Genomic DNA, 20,108 nt, shown 5'->3' on the forward strand with positions numbered 1-20,108 from the left:
CAGCAAGAGGAAGGGAGAGAGATGCCTACAAAGGAGTGCCCATAAGGCTGACTTCTCAAAAGAAACCTTGCAGGCAAGAAGGGGCTGGAAAGAAATATTCCAACTCATGAAAGGCAAGGACCTTCATCCAAGATGGCTCTGTCCAGCAAAGCTTTCATTTAGAATGGAAGGGCAGATAAATTGCTTCCCCAGATAAGGTCAAGTTAAAGGAGTTCATCATCACCAAGCCCTTATTATATGAATTGTTAAAGGGACTTATCTGAGGAAAAAGATGATAAAAAATATGAACAGTAAAAGGGCAACAAACTCACAACTACTAACAACTGAACCTTAAAACAAACTAAGCAAACAACTAGGTAGAACAGGAACAGAATCACAGAAATGGAGATCACATGGAGGATTATCAGCAGGGAAGTGGATGGGAGAGAGGGGGGGAGAAAGTTACAGAGAATAAGAAGCATAAATGGTAGGTAGAAAATAGACAGGGGGAGGATAAGAATAGTATAGGTATTGTAGAAGCCAAAGATCTTATATGTACAATCCATGGACATGAACTAGGGGGGGGGGAATGGGACAATGGTAATAGCATAATCAATAAAATATATTTTTAAAAATGCAAATTAAAACCACAATGAGATATCACCTTACACCAAACAAATGTTATTGAGGATGTGGAGAAAAGGGAGCCCTCAGGCACTGTGGTGAGATGCAGACTGATGCAGCCACTGTGGAAAACAGTATAGCAGTATCTTAAAAAATTAAAAACAGAACTGCCTTATAGCCTAGTGATTCTGCTTCTGGGTATACATCTGAAGAAACCCAAAACACTAATTTGAAAGAAAATATGCACTCCTATGTTCATTGCAGCATTATTTACAATAGCCAACTATGGGAGCAAGAAAAAGTGCCCATCAACAGACAAGTGGGTAAAAAAGTGGTGCTACATATATATACAATGGAATATTACTTGGTCATAAAAAATAAGTGAAATCTTACCCTTTGCAACAGCCCAGATGGACCCAGAGGGTACTATGCTAACTGAAATAAGTCAGAGGAGGACAAATATATGATTTCACTTATAAGTGGAATCTAAAGAATAACATAAACAAACAAAATAGAAAACAGGCTCATAGATACAGAGAATAGACTGATGGTTACCAGAAGGGAGAAAATTGGGGGACTGGGTAAAAAAGGTGAAGTACAAATTAGCAGTTACAAAATTATCACTGGAATATAAAGTACAGCATAGGAAATATAGTCAATAATGTTGTAGTAACTGTGTACGGTGCCAGGGGGTACTGGAAATATTGAGGGGGAACACTTTCTTCTTCTTCTGTGTCTAGGCACTATGCTGTACATCTGAAGCTAATACAAAATAATATTGAATGTAAACTGTAATTGAAAAATAAATTTTTAAATAATTAATTTTAATGCCTATTTCTCAACAACCTAATGATAATGCTGTATGTCAAAGTTTTTTGTTTTTTTTTTAATCTTTGCCAGGATGACAGGTGAAAACTACTATTTCAATGTTTGGGTTTGTATTTCTCTGATGATGTATGATACTGGCTTCTTTTCAATTTTTTTGCAGCCATTTATATATTACTTTCTGGGAATTTTTTCTGTTGATTATTGGTCTTATTTGTAAGAGATATTTATATATAAGTATCTCTTCATATTCTGCAAAAAAAAAAGAAACAGGCTGGTGGTGGATTTGTATTCTGTCAACCTAGCTAAGCTGGAACTAGCATTTCTAGAATTTTCTTCCCTGTTTGAAATAGTTCTGATGTAGCATGGGCCAGGAGAGACATTTTGCATGAAATCTGAGAGGTGGAAGTGAAGTAGCAGCACTCACCTTCTTATGCCTAAATGGTGGGTGGGTTCAGCATGCCAGGTGCTATTGCAACTTAGGCATGTTATCTCTTTTCTCCTCTTGGCTGTGGCATGGGGCAATGTCTGAACTGCCAGCAGCTGCTAAACCTCCTTCAGCCTCTCTGAATTTGGGGGGCAACATACAGGCCACACCTCTTCCAGTTTCCATGGGATCTCCTACTTAATTTTCTCTGACTCGGAGGCCAGGTGTGGATCCAGATCCATAATGAAGCATACCACCTTTAACTGAAGGACACCCCCAATCTTTGAAGTTGGTTTGAAGTCTGTGAGAGACTGATGTGGATTACAGTTTATTCTCATGGGTTTCAGCCATTCCTCTTAAGTTCTAGTTGGACATTGTTCTCCTCCACTTCACGTTCATCTTTCATGACTATCTGTCCTGTTGGCCTCAGGCCCAGCACCAGATGAATAAGCAAGAACCTGATGTAAACTGTTTAATCAGCTCCCACAATTACGTAAGGTCAAATCCCTACAATAAATCCTTCTTCTTAATTGTTCCTAATGGTTTTGCTTCTCTGATTCAACACTGACTGATACAAGGCTCAATGACGTAAAGTGATTTGCCCAAGTTTGCAAGGCTGAGAGAAGCACTGTCAATTATAACAGGTTTATCTGACTTCAAAGTCAGTGCTTAATCACTGCAGCAAGAAATTTCCTGTTACCTGAGCTCTGATGAGAACTAGTACCTATTTTCCCAGGCAGATAGTAATTGTACCTAGCGCTCCAAGCCCATTCCTCCTTTATTTTCTGCCATAGGATTTATCATTTAACACACTATACATTGAGCTAGTATATCTTGTTCATTTTCTGCGAAGTCCACCAAAATATAAGCTCAAGGAGGGCAGAAATGTGTGTTGGCTTTGTTCATTAATATATTTCCAGTGCCTAGAAAAATATTTTACACATAGCAGATGCTCATCTGCCATCAATGAATGGAATTATGTCATACCAGTCAACACAGATCATACTTTGGGATAATAAAAAACACTGAATAATCCAAATTTACTTAAAAATTATTGTTATTATATGTAGTCTGATTACCAATCTCTCCTAAAACCAAAGCAAATGGTGAGAACAAAATGTTTTAATAGTGTCAGGAACTCATAGCAACCTGATTAAAACCATCACTAAGAACATAAAAACTTAAACAAAGGTATTGTCCATAGCAACCTGCTCCCTCTCACACTAGCTCATATATATAGCTACATTTTTAAATATTCTTATAATATAAAATATACCTACATTTTAAAATATCCTTACTTCAAAGTCAGTCTTTGTTGACTCCTGGCCTTTATCTCCTTATGAAATAATACCAAGATACCCTGCCTGGTGTGGCTCAATGGTTGGGTGCTGGTCTGTGAATAAAAGGGTTTCTGGTTCAATTCCCAGTCAGGGCACATGCCTGGGTTGTGGGCCAGGTCCCCAGTAGGGGAGTGTGAGAGAGGCAACCAAACTTTGCTGTTTCTCTCCCTCTCCTTCTCTCTCCCTTCCCCCCTATCTAAAAATAAATAAATAAAATATTTAAAAAAAAATACCAAAAGGACAGTAAGAAAAAAGTCAGGCACATAAAATCACAGAGTGTCACAACTAGAAGTCCTTCAAAGATAACCTTTCATTTTACAGGTAAGGAAACTGAAGCCCAAAGGGAAGTGAGTTGCCTAAGGTCACACAACTAGATTTAACTCTGGGTCTCCTTCTACTTACTTAGAATCAAATTGCTACTGTGACCTTCTAATCAGTAAAAGGAGAATGATACTAGGTATTTCAAAGTTAACATCAAAACTAAACAAAATAATACATGAAAAACAGCACAGTGCCTGGCATATAGTATGTTAGTTACCTCTCCTGCCAGACATACACACACACATACCATAGCCCATCAATACCAATCTTTCCCTTTCTTTCCTCCCTTGTCCATTGTACGCACGACTCACACAATCCAAGGAAGCTTTCCTACTTATTTTTACTGTCTTCTGTAATGACATTCTCAAGCCACTTTAAGAATCTAAGAAACCTCAATAAAAATGCAAACTTCAGAAACATAGATACTTACTTGCTAAATAAACAAATTCATTGTTGGCTTTCTTTAGCTAGCATATTCCACAGGCACATTAAAAACTGGACTTGTATACCAGAAGTGCATTTACTGACTACCATTTCAGGATGAGGAGCAATGGCAGGAATCCAGGCACACCTGCATTCATTTCAAGCCATCTGGAAAAGTTCTGACATCTTCATTTCCCCCAGTGTAAGTTTCACGGTCCCCATGCTGTTGTCCACCCTCCAAAAGTTGATGAAAAGGAAAAGAAATCACTTTTCATGTGTGTTTACTTCAAAACAGCATTAGTAGACTCCATACAAAATTTGGCATTTTCCTAGCACATATCTTTTATTTTGTTTAAGATTTATTTATTTATTTATATTTAGACAGAGGGTAAGGGAGGGAGAAAGAGAGGGCAAGAAACATCAATGTATGGTTGCCTCTTGCACACCCCCACTGGGGAACTGGCCTAGGGGCACCTGGCCCACAATCCAGGCATGTTCCCTGACTGGGAATAGAACCGCGATCGTGTGGCTCACAGGCCCATGCTCAATCCACTGAGCTACACCAGCCAGGGCTGTTCCTAACTATTTCCAGTCATCAGTCACTAATAGTCTGTCCTAAAAGACTGTCCTTCTCCACGTGTATCAGACTTAAATACATCTCATCTTGTGTATGGTGCTAGGGCCATGTGACAAGAATTTGAACCCATAATCTGAGCAGGCACTGCTGTACAATAGTGGCAGGGCAGAAAAAATGGACAGTGAAGCTCAAGTCCAATTCCCAGTCCACTCCAGGATCACACAAACACTAAAGCCATCATTAGATCCTCCCGGACACCCTTAGCAGAGACCACTGCTGCTGTTTCCCATAATCTCTCACTGCACTTGAACCTTGCTATGTAGCAAGCTTCTAAAAGGACCAAAAACAGATAATGAAACCAGCCAACCATATTCTACCTGTGAGCCAGCTTTCAACCATTAAGAACATTTGGTGTTCCAAAATTTCTTTTGAAAGCATTCTTCACATAAACAAAAAAAAAAATGGTCAAATAGATGCTTTTAGTCATAAAGTAATGCTTAAGAAATATGGAGTCTCAGAGAACTGGGTTGAAATCCAAGCTCTTCTACTTACTAGCTGGGCACCCCTAAACAGACCTAAATTTCAGTTTCCTCATCTGTAGCATGGAGATAATTCTACCACTACTTCATACAATTGTTGTGAGTATTAAACAACATAATATATGTGTTACAATGTGTGGACGAAAAATAGGCCAAACGCTAAACCTGACAAGCTCAGGGGAGGCCTGCATGGTGGCCTTACAAAGTCAGAGACCAAAGTAACCACACAGAATGGTCTGAAATCAAAACTTTCTAACTAAAAGCAGTTAGTCATGTCCAAGGCCTATAGTTTCTTGACAAAGGTCAATTGTTACCATAACTGAACCTGCCTATTGCCTTTTTGCATCTAAAATAGCATACCCTTGGAATGTCAAGTAACTCTCTTTTTCCACACCCTTCAGGGTACAACCTCCCACCAGAGCACAAGACCACAGGACACCTCATTGTTATCTTGTTCCTCCAATACTATCTATACATGTGCTGCAAATATTCATTATCAACTATTTTGTACCCTCCAAAAGAAGTAGGTGTCTCTTCATTTTACTTTTCATCAAATCTCAGAGACTGCCTCATTTTGCTTTCTCCTGCCCCCTTAATCTACCACTAATGAATTTCATGTAGCTCTCCTATGTCTCCTCCTTGGTTTCCAATGCATAAAATAAGCTGCAAAGCTGCCATCATCTGGAGCATTTTCTCAATCCACTGAGATTTTACTTCCTGACAACTGTCATCAGGTTGGCGCAAACAAACTCATAAAAATTCTCTACAAGTTCAGATGTTCCTAACATCAACAAATATTTGCCACCTACTTTATGATATTTAAGCATAGACAGTGTAATATTAAGTATGTGACAGTGGGTTTCAGCTTTACTTCTAGGTTCAGTCCACTGCCTTCATCAGGATGCATAGATGGGGGCAGGGAGCCAGAATTTTGCCAGAAAGGGCCACAGTCCAGAGGTGATGACCACAAGCGCTTCTGTTACCTCTATATCAGTTGCAGAACTAACTATACTTTGCTAATTACCATAGCAAATGTCAAAAATTGGTTTCATTGAGAAAAAGCAGTGGCCTGTTAGCACCCACAATAAATATATAAAATAAGGACTTCTGCCAAGATAGAGGCATAGGTGGAAACACTGTGCTTTCTCCCACAGCCAAGTTTAAAGACAACAAAGTATTAGTAAACAAAAACGCAGCCAAAACACAGAAAATTGAACTGTACAGAAGTCCGACAACAACGAACCACTCAGCCAGACCAGTAAGAGGCGGAGGAGTCAGTGGTGGAGTTGGGTCGCACAGGAAAGATCTTTCGGTCCAACCAACCCTGGAGTGGAGGCAGAGGCAGTTGGCGGATCCCAGGCGTGTGGTGGTAACTGGCGGACCCAGTGAGGGCACACGGCGGCTGGCTGACTGTGGTCACACATTCGCGCACAGATAAACCAAGCGAAGGAGTGAACAGTGAGACAGACAGCTCAGGCTAGGGCCCCAGACAGGAATTAGAGCCTGAAAGCACCAACTGGAAAGATTTTCTCAGGGTCAAGGGGCCGGGAGAAGCTCCCAGGCTCACAGAGAGTTTGTTGGAGAGACCCACAGGGTCCTGGAGAGTACACGGGCCCACACACCCAGAAACCAGCACCAGAGGGGCCCAGCTTACTTGTGGGAAGCCGCAGAGGGGACAGAAATCTGAGAGAGAGAGGAGCGGAGCAAAGCGCCATTTTTTTCCCTCTCTGACCCCGCCCCCACGTACAGCATCATAACCCAGGGACTAGGTTGCCCCGCCCCGGTGAACACCTAAGGCTCTACCCCTCATGCATAACAGGTGCAAACAGACCAAACATTATGACTCGAGAACAGCTCAAAGCCCCAGAGCCTATAATTCTAAGTGACCGAGAAATAGTCAACCTTTCAGATGCACAGTTCAAAATACTGGTGATCAGGATGCTCACAGAACTGGTTGATTTTAGCCATAAATTAGAGGAAAATATGAAGGATAAACTGATTGAAATGAAGGGAAATGCACAGGAAACCAAGAGTGATGGAAAGGAAACTGGGACTCAAATCAAGGGAGTGGACCAGAAGGAAGAAAGAAACAACCAAACAGAAAAGAATGAAGAAACAAGAATTCAAAAAATGAGGAGAGCCTTAGGAACCTCCAGGACATCTTTAAATGTTCCAACATCCAAATTATAGGGGTACCAGAAGGGGAAGAGGAAGAGCAACAAGTGGAAAATTATTTGAACAAATAATAAAGGAGAACTTCCCCAGTCTGGCAAAGGAAATAGACTTCCAGGAAATCTGGGAAGCTCAGAGAGTCCCAAAGAAGTTGGACCCAAGAGGAACACACCAAGGCACATCATAATTACATTAGACAAGATTAAAATGAAGGAAAGAATCCTAGAAGCAGCAAGAGATAAGGGAACAGTCACCTACAAAGAAGTTCCCATCAGACTGTCAGCTGATTTCTCAAAAGAGACCTTACAGGCAAGAAGAGGCTGGAAAGAAGTATTCCAAGTCATGAAATCCAAAGACCTACAGCCAGGATTGCTCTATCCAGCAAAGCTTTCATTCAGCATGGAAGGACAGATAAAGTGCTTCTCAGATAAGATCAAATTCAAGGTCATCATCATCAAGCCCTTATTATATGAAATGTTAAAGGGACTCATATAAGAAAAAGAAGATAAAAAATATGAACAGTGAAAGGAAAGCAAACTCACAGTTATTAACAACCACACCTAAAACAAAAGCAAACTAAGAGGACAGCTAGATCAGGAGTGGAACCGTAGAAATGAAGATCACATGGAGGGTTAGCAACAGGGGAGTGAGAGGAGGAAAGTGGGGGAAAAGGTACAGAGAATAAGTAGCATATATGGTAGGTAGAAAATAGACAGGGGGAGGGCAAGAATAGTATAGGAAATGTAGAAGCTAAAGATTTACGACACATGGACATGAACTAAAGGGGGGGAATGGTGGGGGAGGGGGTGTGCAGGGTGGAGGGGAATGAAGGGGGAAATAGAACAACTGTAATGGCAATAATCAATAAAATATATTTTAAAAATAAAATGTACATGGAAAATGGTAAAAAATAAAAATAATAGATATATATAAAATGAGCTCTAACTGGTTACAAAAATATATTTTAAAGACACTCCCAGTTTTGTATGAACAGAGTATAAGAATCTAGGGAACCCTATAGCCTGTCTGTATCCCGACGGAAAAACTTGAAAATTTATACCTATAGTGTAAAAATTTTGGCCGTTCTAGCCATTGATTTTAATTTTTTTCTTGGCCCTGCCTGGTGTGATTTAGTTGGTTTGGTGTCATCCTACAAACTGAAAGGTTGCCGGTTTGATTCCTGGTCAGGGCAGATGCCTAGGTTGTGGGTTCTGTCCCCGGTCGGGATGTGTATGGAGGGCACCCAATCAATGTTTCTCTCTCACATTGATGTTTCTCTCCTTCTCTTTCACCTTCCTTTCTCCTCCCTCTAGAATCAATAAAAGAAAAAAATTAACAATAAAAAATAAATGTTTTTATTGATTGTCTAGTATCTACTGTAAGGCACAAAAATCCTTCTGGGAGGGATGTCACTGAATACAGACTAATAGGTAACTAACTACAGGGCTCCTCCCTAAAAGCATGTAATAACCTGGCAAAATTGTCAGAGTCAACTTTTGCAGAACTCTTGAATACACAATCAAAAACTGACAATTACCAGAGGAAGATGTGAAGAAATAAGAGGATGCATTGTGTAACAGAGCACAGTGTCATTTTAAATTACCCACTAACCATTTCCTACACATTAGTGGCTGTGCAAACCACAGCCTGCACCTCTGATGCAGATTGCTGGTGCCAGGGGAAGCAATACAGACTTTATTCTTTAAAAATTGGGTCTTGATCTGTCTGGCATTTCCCTTGAGGATGAGAGCAAAGGCTGCCCTTTGTTTTGCCTAACTCAGAGAGTGTCCAGTAGTAGGGCAGTTTCCTAGGCAAACACATTTAAAGGCACAGGTACTGGATGCAGCAGTCTGAAGAAAGGGGCAACAGTCTGCACAAGAAAGAAAACAAGAGAAAAGTTCAGCATAGGAAATACAGTCAATAATATTTTTTAAATTATGTGTGGTATGAAAAGGGTACTAGACTCTTTGGATGCACCACTTTATAAGTCACATGAATGTCTAACCACTATGCTGTACACCTAAAACTAATATAATATTAAATGTTAAGTGTAATTTAAAAAATTAAATAGACCAAGAATCCTTGGAAGGAAACATTTGGGAAAGAAGCTACATGTAGGCATAAGAGGTTTAAAAACTCCCACATACACCAAGAAATCAAGGAATGCACATGTATGCCCTGTGTGGGATGCATATTCACAAAACAATGCTAACAGAACAGAGACTTCAGAAGCCACATATGACAAAGAATGCAGACTTCATAAAAATAGTTTAGAAAAGCCCACAACAGGCAAAACCAACAGATTTTGGGTAAGATGGAGAATCTTATTTCCAGAATTACCACATTATAATATTCTAAATATCTAATTTAACAAAAAAAAAATTACAAGGAATGCAAAGATACAAGACAACAATGGCCCATCCACAGGGGAAAAAAGTCCATTGAAATAGTTGCTTAGAAAGCCTAGACTTTAGACTTATTGGACAAAGACTTTAAGTGAACTGTTAAATATGCTCTTTCAAAGTAGGTATATCTATGGAGACAGCATGTAAATTAGTAGTTTCCAGAGGCCTGGAGGTGGGAGGAAGAGGTGAGTGGAGAATGACTGTTTAATAGGTATAGGGTTTTCTTTGATGGTGACCAAACGTTCTGGAATTAGATAGTGGTGATGCTTACACAATATTGTGAATACACTAAATACCACTAAGTTATACATTTTAAAAGTATTAATGGTCAATTTTATGTTATATGAATTTTATCTCAGTCAAAAGAAATTTTTTTTAAAATTCTGCTTCTGAAATGTGGTTGTGCTTTCCTCCCATGATCCTTCCAAGCACATTGTGCTCAAAGCCTTTTAAATGGCAGATTGCCAGGACATTATCAAGCTTACGGAACAGGCTGCATGACTACTTTGTCACTAATATTAATGAATGTTCATTTCATAAATGTTAATGTGCATGACAAAATTTAGTCCAAGACTTGGTCTCGTTATAACCTCATAGGGAGATTGTGAAAAAGTAAATAACCCTCCCCCATATCAAACTTAGACTTTTTTGATGCCTACCATTATCTCCAAATTAATAAATATAAATAAAATCAGCCCTGGCTAGTGCGGCTCAGTGGATTGAGTGTTACCTTGTAAACCGAAAAGTTGCTAGTTTGATTCCCAGTCTAGGGCACATGCCTGGGTTGTGGGCCAGGTCCCTGGTAGGGGGGTGTGTGAGAGGCAACCATTTGATGTTTCTCTCCCTCTAATTCTCCCTCCCTTCCCCTCTCTCTAAAAGTAAAATAAATAAAATCTTAAAAAAATAAATATAAATAAAATAAAATTGACTAAGGCCAGTTTATAATACATAGTAAATGTTCAAACAATGTTAGTTGTTATTATATTTCCAAATGAATTTAATTATCACTTATAAAGACACTCAAGAACAGTGAGAAGGGAGGGAAGTGATTTACTTCTAGTGCAAATATGAGAACTTCCAAATAAACCAAATACGTATGACCAGATAAAGTCACATGGAGTACAGGATTCCAAAGCTCACCACAACCACCACACATGCAGAACTACAAGTACTGCAAGGAGAAGGGTTGAGGAGCCATCAAATACCTTAAGACAATAACATAAATCTTATGCCTAATCACAAAAGCAAATTTACCAACTCCCAGTGGTTAAAGAATGTTCCCTTGAAGTTGCATTGTATTTACGCTCCATTTAAAATAATCCTCACATTTATTAAGGCTTTTCACATTCCTGAGCATGCCTACAGTGCTATCACCTTATCATCTCCACATCACTGGTGAGCTACATAGGGCAGGCATCATTCCTGTTTTATAGTTGAGGAAACTGAGGCACAATGAAAGGAAGAAACTTGGCTTAAAGGCACAGACTCAGGTCTTCTAATTCTCTGCCCAAGGCTTTTCTCAACTCAACTTCTAGTTATTGTGATTCAGGTTCAAATAGGTTTCAGGCAAAGAGAACACCACAATTGAGATAAACGACCAAACAAAAGAAACCAAGACTGTGTGAAGCCACAGAGAAAAATACATGTTGCATTTTTCTCCAACAAAGAGTCACACTTTTTAAAATTGTCATTTGCAATATCACCTTGTGACAACTTTGGTAACACTTAGAAGCAACGGACAAATAGAAGATCATACCACCACACCACACAATAATCCCACCTTACGGGAAACCAAAGCCTTTACTGGTGTGATGAATAGGCCACTGAATGCAAGCTCAGAGCTACAGCAAGGCAGGTTTCCACATCTCCACAAGAGTGGAAGCAATAGAAACTGCAATGGATATTCTTCTGTTTAAATAAGATCACCTGAATCTCTGCCGGGAACCAAGCATGAAAGCTGCTGACTGGAAGGGACGTAACAAAAAGGAAGTAACTCTGCCTGGCATTCCATCCCCATAAGCCGCAGACAGTTCTTCCCTCCCAGTCCCTATAGTATGTTTAGTTTGTGCTGCTTAATGCTTACAAAATTGACAAGCATCTGTAGAATACCTTCTATACTGGCTCAGCACACAACAGGAAAATTTGGAAGGGCACAGGAGAGAAGTAGCAAGCACAAGTGACCTTGAAGAACACAGGTTCGAACTTCACAAGTCCACTTCTTACACAGATTTTTTAAAAAAAAATAAGTATACAGTTGCCCTTCCCTATCCCTGGATTTCGAATCCACAGATTCACAACTGTGGGCGGAAAACAGTATTTTATTTCCTTTTTTGTTTTACATTTTATTTACAATTACACCTTACATTCAGTACTATTTTGTATTAGTTTCAAGTGCACAGCATAGTGGTTACACAACATATACTTTATGAAGTGTTCTCTCTGTTATTTCCAGTATATATAGTTATTACAATATTATTTTGAAATATTTTGTTTATTTATTTATTTTTAGAGAGAGGGGAAGGGAGGGAGGAAAAGGAGAGAAACATCAATGTGTAAGAAAAAACACAGATTGATTGCCTCTCACACACCCCCAAGCAGTGACCTAGCCCACAACCCAGGCGTGTGCTCTGATCAGGAATCAAACTAGTGACCTTTTGGTTCACAGGCCAGTGCCCAATCCACTGAGCCACACCAGCCAGGAATGCAATATTATTGACTATATTTCCTATACTGTACTTTACATTCCCAATGACTATTGTGTACTACCAGTTTGTACTTCTTAATCCCTTCACCGTTTTCACCCAGTCCCCAGCACTCCTCTCCTCTGGCAACCATCAGTCAGAAAACACTGTTTATGATCCATGGTTAGAATCTTCAGGTGTGGAGGGCCAACTTAAATTATGCTCTGATTTTTTAAGTGCAGAGGGGTGGATATTGGCACCCTAACCCCTGAGTTATTCAAGGATCAACTGTGTGGTGCCTGCCCTTAAAAGAGCTTTACTGTCAAGTTGGGGAGAACAGATACTTATATCTATGAAACAATGGGGCCAGAGTGCAGGGCAGTAGATAATAAAAGACTCAGTTATATAGTAAAGACTAAGCAACATAAGAGGTCAAAAAAGAAGCAGAGAAAAAATGAACTCATTTAATCCTAATAATAATCCTCTGAGGTAAAAACTAATATTATTTCCATTTTACAGATAAGGAAACTGAAACTCAGAAAGGTTATGCGAATTTCAAAAAAACATAGGTACTAAGTGTCGACCAACCAATATCTTTCTGAATCCAAGAGGACTGGCCTAAACGAAGACTGCTTCTTGGAGGACCTAGGCCTCCAACTAGTCCTTAAAAGATGGGAAGGGTATGAAATTGAAAGCATCTCAAAAACAGGTAGAAATCTGATAACCATAAAAAGGCATTGTGCTGAGTCACACAGTGAAGGGAGTGCTTTAGGAATGAGTTTACAGTGATATGCAGGATGACTCAATAGAGTGAAAGCCTGGTATGAAGACACCAGCTTGGTAGCTGTGAAAGAATGCAAGCAGAAAATGCTGTAGGGTACCCTAAACCTGAGGTGACTTCAAAAATAGGGATTAAAAAAAGAAAAGATTCCAAGAGTTTGAGCCTGAAATACCCTGAGAATGCTGGTACCACATGATGGAAACGATGTCATCAGGAGGAGAAGCAGGCTGGTACACTTGGTTTGGAATACATTCAGACTGAGATGTGGACAAAAGTCCGAGGAGAAATGCCAGGAGACAATGGAAGAAATAGGTCAGGAGCTCAGATGAGGTCACAGCCAGAAGCATCAGTCCCCATATAGAAGTGCTAGTGAATCATGAATGCTAATTAGTTACTGTGGCAGACACTGTGGTTTGCCTACTGAAAAGCTATTCCTCATTTCTTCCTTGCTTACAGAATCCCAATTTTGTCTTATAGCAGATACTCATGTTTTTAAGGGAGGCTGGGAGCTCTTCTGTTCCAGAGGGAAAAATCAGAGGAAATGGTCTAGGCAAGTGGTCTTCATCCTTGGATGCACGGGGGAGTCACCTGGGGAAGTTTAAAAATGTTGATGCCTGAGTCCCACAGTCAAAGTTGAAATCCACAGTCTAAGCCAATCATAGTAGTTTCATTCCCCCTGTCAGTGATTGATATAATTAACCCTAGCTGATGGGCCCTGAAGGGAAGTTGGGTGGGGGTATGGAAGATAGATTTGTCTTACTCAAAATTAAATACACTGCAGGAAAAATCATTTTTAGACTAATATTATTTCTACATTTAATGCATAGAGCTGCTGCAACTATCTTGTAATTTTGGAAGGGATATACTAAACAGCAAATGAAAAAATAGAAAATACCTGGGTTCTTAATGATGTCCTTGAGTTACTGAATTGGCCAATTCTGGAACCTCCACACCTTGAGCTATTTTGTTATAAGAAATAATACTTGTAGCAGTGGCTCAGTGGATTGAGTGCTGGGCTGCAAATCAAAGGATCACCAGTTCAATTCCCAGTCAGAGCACATGCCTGGGCCCAGGTCCCCAGTAGGGGGCACTCAAGAGACAATCATACACTGATATTTCTCTCCCTCTCTCCTTTCCCCTCTCTAAACATAGATAAACAAAATCTTTTCAAAAAAATAAGTAATATTTGTCCCTATTGTTTAAGTCATCTTGAGTTGAGTTTTCTGTTACTTGCAGCTGAAAGCATCCTAATTGAAAACATATATATTGGGTTGGCCAAAGTCCATAAGGTTTTTTCCATAAAATAAAAGACATTTATATTTTCACTAATAACTTCATTGATTTGGATATGTTCAGTATGTTGGATATTTTCTGCATGACAGAACATTGACTGCTCTCAATTAATGTCTCGATTTGATCACTATCAACTTTACTGGCCTACCCAATTGTGGAGCATTGTCCAGCAAGCAATCTCCAGCATGAAATTTCACAAACCACTTTTGACATGTTTGATCAATCACAGCACCTTCTTCATACATTGCACAAATCTTTTTATACATTTCTGTTGCATTTTTACCTTTCTTCAAATAATAAACCATAATATGTCAAAAATGTTGCATATTCTGTTCTATCTTCAAAATAAAAATTGTTACACAAGTTAAAGATAACTAAGCACTACTAGAGCCATTGTACAGGAAAAATACCAAATGTACTTTTTGGCTAACCCAATAGATGCTTCTATGAATTTCCATATATTTGGATTTCTGCCATGGATTTCCATATATTTCATAGTAAATATTACATTATATTGTATCCATTGAGTTCTCAGGAGACAATGATTGTGTCTAATACATTTATGAATCCCCAGAGCACAATATAGGTCTCCAAACATAAATATTTAAACATTAAAAAATGTTTGAGGGATGGGTGAAAGAGACATAAAGAGGAGAATGTCAATGACTGCATCTTCAGGAGACTCCACAGTTAGGATAAAGAAGAGAAAAGAGGGTACCAGGATTTTTTTTTAAGAATGGTGTGGTCAAGGGGATAGAAAGAAAACCAGCATAGGTCTGGGTCATGGAAGCCAACAGAAGAAAAAGTTAATACATTAGGGTAGTCAGCGTCAGTGGGGATGAGACAAACATGGGAGTAGGAAAAAGTCCATTGAGGGGTTCTTAGGGGGTGACAACCAGCTGGTTGTTCAAGGCTATAGAGTTTCCATCCTAGAACCATGGCCCGATTTGTCTGTAACCTTGTGAAGAAGGCCTCTGGGCTGGTCAACGCTGCCGTGACTTACTTGAAGCATTGAGTGGCCACATTTTGGCACTATGCCAAGGTTGAGCTGGTTCCTCCAATCCCTGCTGAGATTCCCACAGCTACTCAGAGCTTGAAAAAAATAGCCAATAATGTTCAAACTGGTAGCTTTAAATAGCTCAAAGTTAAGGAAGCTGTGCTGAATGGTTTGGTGGCCACTGAGGTGTGGATGTGGTTTTAGGTTGGCAAGATAATAGGCCAAAGTGGCATCATTGGCTACAATGTTCGAGTACCAATCTTTAACATGTTTCTTTTTTGTTTATTATTTGAATGTTCTTGGATCATGAGTGATCAAAATTCTATTTGAATAAAAAAGATATGTCAAAACATTTTTAAAAAGAATAAAAGGCTACTGAGATTTGATGAGAAAGTGATGTCTGGGAACCTCTGGTATGTATTTTTACAAGCAGACCCAAAACTTCATGAGAAAGTTTTATCAACAATCTAAGTTATTTGTCCTCTGTAATGAAACCTTTGGCATGATTAGTGCTTAAGGTGAAATAACTATTTTTAATCAGTGCAATAGCATTTAATGGAACCTCAGTAACTCCATCTTCAGTTTGGTTTATGGTGATATCATTAGCTTAGGGGACATCCTTAGTGAAAGTAGAGACCAAATTTTCTCTGCAGGGAAGTGAAAAGTTTTGGGTGTCACTTTCTTCAAACACAACACAGCACCTCTCACAAATACATCAGGTAGCATGAAAAGGTCACCTGCTTGCAGACTTACTTTCTCGCTCACAAGTCAAAGGGGGTTTCCCAGGATAGTTAAGGCACTCTCATTTAAGACATTCTGGAGCTCTAATTTCCATTTCAAATTACAAGTTATCTCTACTTTCGTTTGAAGAAGTAACTTTAACCCACTACCATGGCATTCTTCTGTATAACTTTGTTCTCTGAGAATGCTGCGTTTCTGGGCAAGAGTCTTGGGGAAATTCCCCCTTTTCCTTGCACGAGCCCTTCCTCTTTTTCTATCCAGGAGCTTTTGTCACTGCCTCACAAGCAGAGAGCATTATAGGTAATACATAGCCTTTGAGAATTCTGTGGGATCTGTGGTAGTCCATTATAAACTCAAATAGATGAGAAATGTCAGGAACTCCCCAACTCCAAAGAAGTTTTACTCGGGCATAATCTTTGAGGAGTGGGACTGTATTAGCACATTTAATACCATAGTGCAGTGTTTCCCATTGTTTTGCATGGTGATTAAAATAATGGTCCCCCCACCCAAAGATGTCCAAATCCTAATCCCCAAAGCCTATAAGCACATTATGTTACAGTGTAAAGGACTTTGCCTCGAGATTAAGTGTCTTGAGATGAGAAGATTACCCTGGATTATCTGGGTGAGTCCAATATAATCACAAGAGTTCTAGTAAGGGTAAGAGAAAGATGTGATGGCAGAGTAGAGGGGAGAAGGAGAGGTGAGAGTTTAAAGATGCTATGCTGCTAACTTTGAAGATGGAGAGGAATGTGGGCAGCCTCTAGAAGCTGGAAAAAGCAAGGGAACAGATTCTCCCCTAGAGCCTCCAGAAATACCTCAACCCTGCTTACACCTTGATTTTAAGACTACTGAACTACAGAACTATAAAATAATATATTTGTGCTGATTTTAGCCACTAAGTATGCTAATTTGCTACAGCAACAATAGGAAACTAATACACTTGCCATTGTGACTTCTTCTGAAAAATGCAACTAAGTGGTGAAATAAAATTTCTCTAGACTTGTTTTGGAAATGGACATTGGTTGATTGACAGTGCACATTGGTTTACTAAAGGCTCTGAGAAGTCCTATAGAAAAGAAAACTATTTATCTCAGTGTTAACCATGGGAAAAGGTTAACTACAACCATCAATTATCATCCTGCAGAACAATGTTTCTTTCTCAACACTGGTTTGAGGTAATACTGTTGATAACTTACTACACATTAATTTGGCTGAAGCTAAAGGTAGACTCATTAGCCAAAGGAGAGATTAGTGTGGATGTGTAGAAGGTGGTGAGCCAAAGACCCCCAAAATCTCAATGTTCTGCTCAGCTGTCCAGGAAAGCTCATTCTGACAAACAAATACATGAGTATTTAGTCTTTGCTCTATTATCTCTCCCCAGGGTGGGACTCTTACAGATGAATGGCAAATGCCAGTAAGATAATACAATAAGGTCCCCTAGTTCTCATTCCTTGCTCCCCAAACAACCCTCTGTTATCATTAAGCTTCCCTTTTGAGTCTGGGCTGACAGGCTGACGTGCCAACTTCAGTCTGAAAATAAATAAATTAAAATTCTGACTTTGTACCTCTATCCCTTGTGGTTTACATTTGGTTAGCATGAATTCATCTCCAGGAGATTACTGACCTAGAAGTCCAACGAAACTGTTTCAGGGCCTAACTATTACTCCATAAGGTTCTGCCTAAACAGCAAGATACAGAAACTTTCTTTTTTAAAAAAAATGTTATTTATTTGTGTTTTTAGACACAGGGGGATGGAGGCAGCGAGGGAAGGAAACGTCAATGGGTTGCCTTTCACACATCCCAACTGGCGACCTGGCCCATCTCCCAGGCATGTGCCCTGACCAGGAATCAATCTGGTGACCTTACAGTTTGCAGGCAAACACTCAATCCACTGAGCCACACCAGCCAGGGTTGGAGAGAAACTTTTTTAAAATTTTATTTGTTTATTTATCTTTAGAGGGGAAGGAGAGAGGGAGAGAGACATCAATGTATGGTTGCCTTTCGTGCGTCCCCTGCTGGGAGTTGGCCTGCAGGGAACTGGCCTGCAACCCAGGCATGTGCCCTGACTGGGAATCGAACCGCGATCCTCTGGTTCGCAGGCCTGTGCTCAATCCACTGAGCTACGCCAGAGAGAAACTTTCTTAATTACACCTCCACCCTGCCTCATTTTTCTAATTGCCACAATCCTTCTTGGGGGCAATTTCATTGTCCATAACAGCTCTGTCACCATGTATAATAAAAGCTTGTTGAAAGTGTACTCATTTGCCTGAGTTCACCTGCAGGACAAGGTTGAGCAGTAGTAAATATGAGCAGAAAAGGGCTATAGGGGCAGAGAATAGAGGATAACTAGGGACAGATATGGGGATCCTCCATTTGGACCAACGCAATAAGTACAAATGAGGCTACCACACCCATCGTATTGGTACAGAGAGAAGGTCAGAGCAGAGAGGACAAGTCACACCATGTACTAATACTGATCACTTTCTAGAAGCCGGCTGGACTGCTGAATTAAGGTGTTGTGGACAGTTATTGTCTTTCCAATACTTCATTTTAAGAACTTTTCCTTTCCCTCCTTCTAGCCATATGGTATCAGTGGGAACTGCCTATTCCTATCATGTGTTGTGCAGCCCTTTGTCCATGGTTTTGTAACCCCCTCTTTTATGATCTCCATTTGCTTAGCAAAAGTTGATCCCCAACTTTTGGGGACACCTAAACCCAAACTGAGTTAATAAGTGTCTTCTGAGGGGATTTTTGAATTAAGAGAAAGATCAGGTACTCTCTCTAGATCAGAGGTGTCAAACTCATTTTCACTGGGGGCCACATCAGCCTGGCATTTGCCTTCAAAGGGCCGAATGTAATTTTAGGACTGTTTAAATGTAACTAACTACTCCTTCACAGTTGAGCAAGAGCTGGGCACTGCCACAGGGTAGAAACAGGGTGCTGGGCCGGATAAAACAAAGTGGAGGGTCAGACTCAGCCCTTGGGCCTTGTGTTTGCCACCTGTGCTCTATCCATCACATGTAAAGCTTGTGTGGTATTAGCTACCATATTTTCCTCCATATGGACTAGAAAGAGAAGCTGGTCCAATGCAAGGGAGAAGAATGCAACACAAATACAAGGTGCAAAAGCAAGGGGTAAAGAGAGAAACTGGACGGCATTTCTCCCATGGTTTCAATTGATTTCTGAAGATAATTTATATTCAGGAAATTGGGTTCTGTGAGACACCCCCAAATCCATACTAAAGAAAATCTCCTTTTCATTTAATCTGTAAAATTGGGATCATAACTTTATCTTCTATGTTTGATTTTAAAGAGTGTAAATTTGTAAATTTATAAAACCTTTAGAACACTGGCATATAGTGAATGCTACATAAGGACTTATTTAAAAGATTTTTCTGTCATTTGCAACCAAGAACATCTTAACTAATAACAAGATACAAAAGACACACCCAAACTCAATGGGTAACAAAGCTGTGCTCAAATAACAGCATCTGCTGTGACAGCAGAGAGGGGAGGCAAAAGGTAAGATGTACTTTTTACCCATATATATATCATAGGTAAGAAATACATGATTCTGGTGACTTGCTCAGAGTAAAGGAAGAAAGCCTGAAAGGGAATCAAAGTCATTACTAAGGTTTGCCTGTACCATAAGACACCTTTTGAATCAGCAAAAAGCACCCTTTCCTGTGTGACCTGGGTGCAGAGCTTGGAGCATGGATCCTGGGCTAGAGTTGAGCCCCCAGTTGTCACTCAGCTAAGCATGAGCTGCACAACCCTTTATGGCAGCTCTGAACCTACTGCCCTTTGTGACAGGTCTGCCTTTTTGCCAGCGAACTTGGACCCGTTCCAATTGCTTACACTCCATCTGCTTTGTTTAGAGGTCCTGGCCATCAGTGCAGGGGCCTGCCCCCCACCATGCAAGCCTCAGTTTTCTAAAGCCATGTTTGTCAAAAGCATCTGTGTGCAAATTCCTTTGTTCATAAT

General features: G+C 39.9%; 1 pseudogene; it reads left to right on the forward strand.

Annotated features, from left to right (window-relative positions):
- The first annotated feature begins 15,324 nt into the window (after positions 1-15,324).
- Positions 15,325-15,636, forward strand: LOC118983067 (ATP synthase subunit g, mitochondrial-like; annotated as a pseudogene).
- The last annotated feature ends 4,472 nt before the right edge of the window (positions 15,637-20,108 follow it).

Source organism: Sturnira hondurensis, unplaced genomic scaffold (assembly GCF_014824575.4).
Source record: "Sturnira hondurensis isolate 20B ecotype Veracruz unplaced genomic scaffold, ASM1482457v3 Scaffold0002633, whole genome shotgun sequence".
In the NCBI taxonomy this organism is placed as follows: domain Eukaryota; kingdom Metazoa; phylum Chordata; class Mammalia; order Chiroptera; family Phyllostomidae; genus Sturnira; species Sturnira hondurensis.